Here is a 7,276-nt window from a genome sequence, read left to right as displayed (position 1 = left end):
GCTGCATGGGGTCAAAACATATATGTGTTAACTGTAACCATGTAAACATTGTAACGTATCATTAATGCAGTATGAAAACAATAATAATAGAAATAATGGACACATTCCTCCCTATAGCATTTTCATGCTTCAAAATGGTAACGGGTACAGTAAAGGCTATTATATTCTTTGGACGGAGGGATCTAGAACAACATTTTCACTTCAGTTAGCCTATACTATTTTTTGGCACCCGTCATACAACAACTGAACAGTGGTGGACACAGTATACCAAATTAAAATTATTAAAAAGTACAAATTCTAAAGTAAATATATATTTTTATTAAGAGAAAATCACACTCGTGTGTAGTGAGGGGCATTATCATCATACATCATCATACATCACAGTCCGTGCTCAGCCAATTAAATCACAGTCCATGCTATAAACACATTCCTGGCTACAAAACACCTATAGCTAAAAAAATAAATCATTGTCGATTTGCTCGTCCACATATGACGTAAAGTCTCCATTCATTGTCAATGGCATTTAATGTTTGTGTTTGGACACGAATCTACACTATAGCTGAATATAGGAGGGGCTAGCATCCCTCAAAAAGGAAGAAAAAGTAATCCTGAAATAAAATGTAAAGAAAATCACACCGTGTGAGGGGCGCTCTTATCATCGTTCATCATCCATTCATTGTCAATGGGAAATTCATTTTTGTGTATGACAAAAATAGCTGATTTGCTCGTCTATATATGACGTAAATTCTCCATTCATTGTCAATGGGAATTTAATGTTCGTGTAAGACGAAAATCTACACTATAGCTGAATATTGGATTGAAAAATTGTGAAAATAGCAGATACTAGCCTACAACAGTGACACATTGAGCTTGTAGATCGGCTATTTTCACTATTATAGGGTTTAAATGGTTAAATCATATAAGTTTGGGTCCCGATATTCCCTACTCAGAAATGTAGCATAGTCAAAAGTACAATATATCTATTTGATATTCTAGGGTAGTGAAAGTCATGAGCGTGAAAAAATTAACTTAACTAAAACTACTCCATAAGTACTTTCTAAACTAAGTCACAAACAGTAAAAATACTTAAAAGTAATTCAAGTAAAAAGTAACACATTTAACTCATCAAATCATTAAAAATAGTTCAAAGTATAACTACAGTAAATAAACCTAAATTGCACTCATACTGCATGGGACACTACAGCAGTGTAACAGCAGTTTCTAACATATCAAATGACACATAACTCTAATCGCCGCAAATGGACAGTGGTGGAAAAAGTACTCACATTTTTTACTTAAGTAAAAGTATAAATACTGCAAATATTTATTACAGGATTGCAATTGAAATAAAATCAGTTGTGATCAACGGCCATTGAAAAGAAATTAACATATGGCAGCTGGGTCTTCAATAGGGGGTCCTCAGATTTTCTACGGGGGGGGGGGGGGGGGACTGCCAAATATTTGTGTAATAGGATAGAACTTATTTTTATATTAACCACGTGAACCCTTGTATTCATTTTCTAGGGGAACATTAGCAGAAAAGTTGCTCAGTGGCATTTGAACTTTTGAAGCACCCAGAAGAATGCAGGAACTGGGGGTGTACGTGTAGGTTTAGGGTTGGGTTTTGGGGGATGTGGGACTAATGCCTCCGGACCGTTGAAGGCCTTGTGGTGATGAGGAGCATTGTGAGCATAAAGCCAGTGAGGGTCTTAGAGCTAGAAAGGCTTAAAAAATTAAATGGTGTAAAAAACAACAAGAGAAGTCAACAGAAGGCCAGGCTGGAGGACAAGCAGACAAGGAGCTGCATGGTTCTGGAAAGAGATGAAGAAAATTATCATAAATCATCTGATAGACCTTGGTTTAGTCCATGCAGAATAATAAACACATTTGACAAGAAAACTATGAGACTGTGAAAGACATTTGAGGAGGGGCTTAAAGACCTTCCTTTATGACATCACTTAGTTATGGGTCTTATACTGACCTTGTTGATCCAATCGATGTGGTAAGAGAGTCTTACGAAGATAGTAGGCTTCTCGATAACAAAGCAGGTCCTATACACCATGCTGATAAGACCATGGACAACGTATTTTCCATTCACCTCACAGTTCAGAGGGCCACCAGAGTCACCCTACAGACAAAGTCAAAGTTTGTATTCAGTCACAAAGCTCCAATGACTGATGATCATAACAGCAGGTGATTATGCACGTGATTTGTAAGCATATACAAGATTTTAAAGTTGTATAATTTTATACCTTTTTTTAGCACTTTGTCAACCCACTATCATGTTGACTTATCCCCCCCCCCCCCCCCCCTACAGTAAACTGCTTGCTATTAACTCCGAGTGTGAAAATTGAACCAAATGGATCCAGGTTCCATAGGTTGTGTTTGGGTCCAGCTGTATACTCTCAAACTTAAATTGACACTGATGACTTAAATAAACTCAACTGACTACAGGATGAACTAGAACTGCACTCTGTCGAGTGCATACTTGCTTGTTGCACACTAGTAGGCCATAAATGGCCAACTAGTGCGCAAGCAGAGCGCGCAAGTACTTTCGACCGCTGTAAACTGTCAAATCTCAGTATCTCTGTGAAGGAACGTTTGAAATGTCTAATTATTAGGTGTAACTATTTGCTACCTACCTACTTTATGCATATAAACACCTAGTATTATTAAGTATGGTTCAAGTTTCTATCTATATAAGAAATACAGTTTTATCGATTTAGATATATTCTGGATCCCTTTTTAGTTTTTTAAAGAAAGATAAATCATTGATATGTGATGAAAAAAAGGTATATAAACTGAATTAAAATATGTTATACAGTATAATTATTCTATTATTTATTCTAAATTGTCAATTGTTTTCAATGTATTTCATCTTGAAATATAGTGATATTAATACTAAATCATGATCAGAGTAATAGGTGTCTCTAACTTCAATTTCTGTAATAATACTTTCACATTTGTTAAAATATACATGATCTAAAAACCGTCCCAGCCAACCCCACTTTTGATGCATATGCAAATAAAATAGCAAATTGTGCCTGATTTGCTGGGACCAGAGTACATGGTGTGTATATGTATGACTAGCTCTCAATGATGACGTAAGACATATGGTCATGTATGTAATCTGGTCCCAGCAAATCAGGCACAGATATATTACATACATGACCATATGTCTTGCGTCATCATTGAGAGCTAGTCATACATACTATATGTAGTTGTAAGTTGATTAGCGGTATGCTGTGGTTACTTTGCGCCAAACGTCCCAGCCAACCCGCCACTTGATGCGTATGCAAATAAAACAGCAAATTTGTGCCTGGTTTGCTGGGACCAGATTACATAAATGACCATCATTGAGAGCTAGTCATACATATACACACCATGTACTCTGGTCCCAGCAAATCAGGCACAATTTGCTATTTTATTTTACTGATTATATATATAGTATAAGTATGACTAGCTCTAAATGATGACGTAAGAAATATGGTCATTTATGTAATCTGGTCCCAGCAAACCAGGCACATATTTGCTGTTTTATTTGCATACGCATCAAGTGGCGGGTTGGCTTATTACTTGCGCGCTCTGCTTGCGCAAGTAATTAAAACAAAAAGCCTGCTACAGCATAAATTTCATGATAATAGTTTCTGTTATAGTTTCTTATGTCAGTACCACAAAGGGCCGAGGATAGGGATCATATCCTCCTGCACAGATCTCGTTGTCTTCCACTTCGTCTCCCCACACCTCTGGGCTGCTGCATATCTCTTGGCTGACCAGTGGAAGGTAGGCTTGCCTCAGTTGTTCAAGGGGTATAAGAGTACCTGAAGGGAAAAGGGGATATGACACAGAACCTTTTACAATCCCACACACAGTGTGTGTGTGAGTGTGCGTGTGTGTAGTATGTCAATCCATGGCTGTCATGTACAGTACATGTTAATTATGTTAATTAGTTAATTATATATACTTTTATTCATTGATTATTGTATATTTAACTTATTAGCTTATTATTATTAGCTTAATAGCTTATTGCAAAAGACACACATACATTTCATTTTGAGGTGTGTGTGTGTGTGTGTGTGTGTGTGTGTGTGTGTGTGTGTGTGTGTGTGTGTGTGTGTGTGTGTGTGTGTGTGTGTGTGTGTGTGTGTGTGTGTGTGTGTGTGTCTGGTTGAGTCTATCAAAGAAGTGATAGAACAAGCCACCTTAAGAGATAGAGAGGGATGTGAGGGCCTATAATAACCTATATTCAACTCACAGTCAACAGCCCCCCATCCGGTGGCATAGCAGCGATTGAAGTGGGGCAGTCTCTGTCCAGAGGGTGGCAGGGTGGCCAGCTGCACATACTCGTTCAGGGTAACGTCAGAGTCGAGGAGCAGCAGGACAAGGTCATTTCTAAAGGTAATTTAAGCACAGTGTGAGACAGTGTTCGGTTTGATTAAGACAACAGACAACCACAATAATTTATTTGAAGGTAGGTTTTCAGTCAGGATTAGAGCACAACAGCACTGGTGAAGTTTACATCAGACAAAGGTCTCCTCGCTGTACTTACCATGACTACCATATTCTGTTGCAGACACTAGAGCACCTGGTTGGCATTAAAGTAGCTGCACTAAACTGTTTTTTAGTCTGTCACATCGAATTCAGTTGGTAAACAATGATAAATCTTTCATATGTGGGGGAAAATGTGAAATATCCAGTCCAGTCTCACAACGCTCTGTGCTTGGACAAGTATACTATTCACAATATTTATGCTTCCTTTAGGTCAAATCATTTGGAAATAACACTCCATACATTTGTATTTTTAATATGGAGGATACTCACTTATCTATATGGATGAAGCTATACAGCTTCAAGCATGTCTCAAAGATATAAATTGTTGGATGACTTTCAATTACCTACTCCTAAATTCAAACAAAACTGAAGACATCACCTTAGAGACACATTAACTGATGATCATTTTGCCTAGATAGCATTATAGGATTACATTAGACAATTGACACTGGGTGAAAAAAATAGGTAGATAATTTTTCTTAATTATTTTAAAAGAAACTTTAAAAACAACAAACCATACCGTACCCTAACCGTATAGTGCCAGTGAAAACATTTACTGAACATATTCCTTCTCATACATTCAGCATAGACAAAAACACTGAGATCACCTTGGCCCAACAGTCAAATACTTTGAATCCCAGTGGATCTGATTTGGATTTTGGGTAGTAAAAAAAACAACAGTACTGGGATCACTTTGATATATGTGTTTGTAAAGGTGTCTACTAACATATCCCACATTGGTTTATATTCAACCACCCTAGGGGAGTTTTTGACAGCTGCTGAAAGTTGGGGTACCATGCAACCATTATAAGGCAAGATGTTCTAAATTTTATTATGCTTTAAGTAGCATGTGACATGTCAAACTAGGGGGTTTTCATTCTGAATCTGAATCCAAAGCATTAGTTTTGCACGAAAAACATTCCTTGGGCTTAAGAATGGGCTTCACATTGGTGAAGAAAATTCTTGGTAAGAAATGTATTTGACATTTGACATTATACTGATAATATTCCCTGACTATATCTGATCTGTGATCATAGAATGATTTCAGCCAACTTGTTGTTAAGAAATATCCGATTATATTTTAACACCCAAAATCCAAATGCCATCCGTGACGCTTGAAATCTATGATAAATAATATTGCTCTTACCCTAGCCCATTCTCATTTTCGGGATGGAAGATGAATTCTCTGACCGAGATGAACTGCTCCGTGCCACTATAAGTGGAGTGAAGGTTCAAACCAGCAACCACACGCCAAGTCCAATTCCAGCCAGTCCTATGTTGTTGCAACAGAAAAACATATAATATATGTTTTTCATATATTATATCAATATTATTGTTAACATTAAATCATATATTTAAACCCTTTTTCTCCTCCCCTGTCTATAGTATGTCAATCCATGGCTGACATGTACATGTTTGTAGTGGCATGGAATAATAGTAGCTAATTCAATTTTGTATAGTTCATTACATACTATTAGTCATTGATCATTGTATATTACTAATTTAACTTATTAGCTCATTATTATTAGCTTATTGCAAAAGATTCACATACATTTCATGTTTAAGCCAAACTTCTCCAGAACCTATAACTCAAACTCATATGGCCAATATATGTACTTGAATACCTGGACCTAACGCAGTGTGCAGCAGTCAATGCCCATCTTTTCCTGATGAGGACAGCTCCACAGCGGTATGCCCACATGACCAGCATCTCCCTATGTTGAAGAGACAACTGAGACAAACACAAATATGCTTAAATAGGCTTACAAATATAATGAATTGCAATATAATTGCAGATTATTGGAATATGTTCGGTGGGCCGTTATTTTAAAGTGTCATACTTCCAAGGAAGGACAATTCACAATGATCAAATTATACTACACAGCTTATATGTATAGTTTCATTATATAGATATTCCACTGTTACGTTCTTAGCTTATGCATGTTTCATGATAAATGCTTTTTATGTGATGTATTCCCATGCTTTTTGTTCTTGCTTAATGTAAATCGCTCTGGATTAAGAGCGTCTGCTAAATGCCTAAATTGTAAAGTGTGTGTGTGTGTGTGTGTGTGTGTGTGTGTGTGTGTGTGTGTGTGTGTGTGTGTGTGTGTGTGTGTGTGTGCCTGCGTGCTTGTGTGCATGCATGTGGAATGTAGGTATAGTGCACTATTAATCTAACTGCAAGTATGTACAATGTTACCTGCCAAGGATAAGCGTGGGGTTCAGCACGGATGCTCTCCAAAATTCGATTCACATCAAAGTCAGTCACATTCAGATGGTCAAGGTCAGCTGGCACTGAGGACGATAGAGACATGATGTACACAGAGTTAGGCCCAAGTTCTTTCCAATATGGCTGCTGTGCATAGAGCCTATATTGCATTAATAATAATAATAATAATAAACTTTATTTGTATAGCACTTTTCATACATAAAATGCAGCTCAAAGTGCTTCACAGGGCAGGACACAAAAATAAAATACAATAAAACACAAGTAGTTAAAATGATAGAACAATAGCAGAGAACAAAACCGAATATAAGAACATAAAATAAATAAAAACACATAAAATAAAATAAAACTCAACTAAAAGCAAGGGTGAAGAGGTGAGTCTTGAGTTGAGATTTAAAAATGTCTACAGAGGGTGCGTGTCTGAGCTGAGCTCGAATGGAAGTTTATTCCAGGCTGTTGGGCCATAGAAGCAAAAAGCTGCCTCACTCCACACCCACC

Source organism: Protomyctophum parallelum (assembly GCF_964188405.1).
Source record: "Protomyctophum parallelum genome assembly, chromosome: 13".
Taxonomy (NCBI): domain Eukaryota; kingdom Metazoa; phylum Chordata; class Actinopteri; order Myctophiformes; family Myctophidae; genus Protomyctophum; species Protomyctophum parallelum.
The sequence above is the reverse complement of the archived record's forward strand: the minus strand, read 5'-3'. Positions refer to the sequence as shown.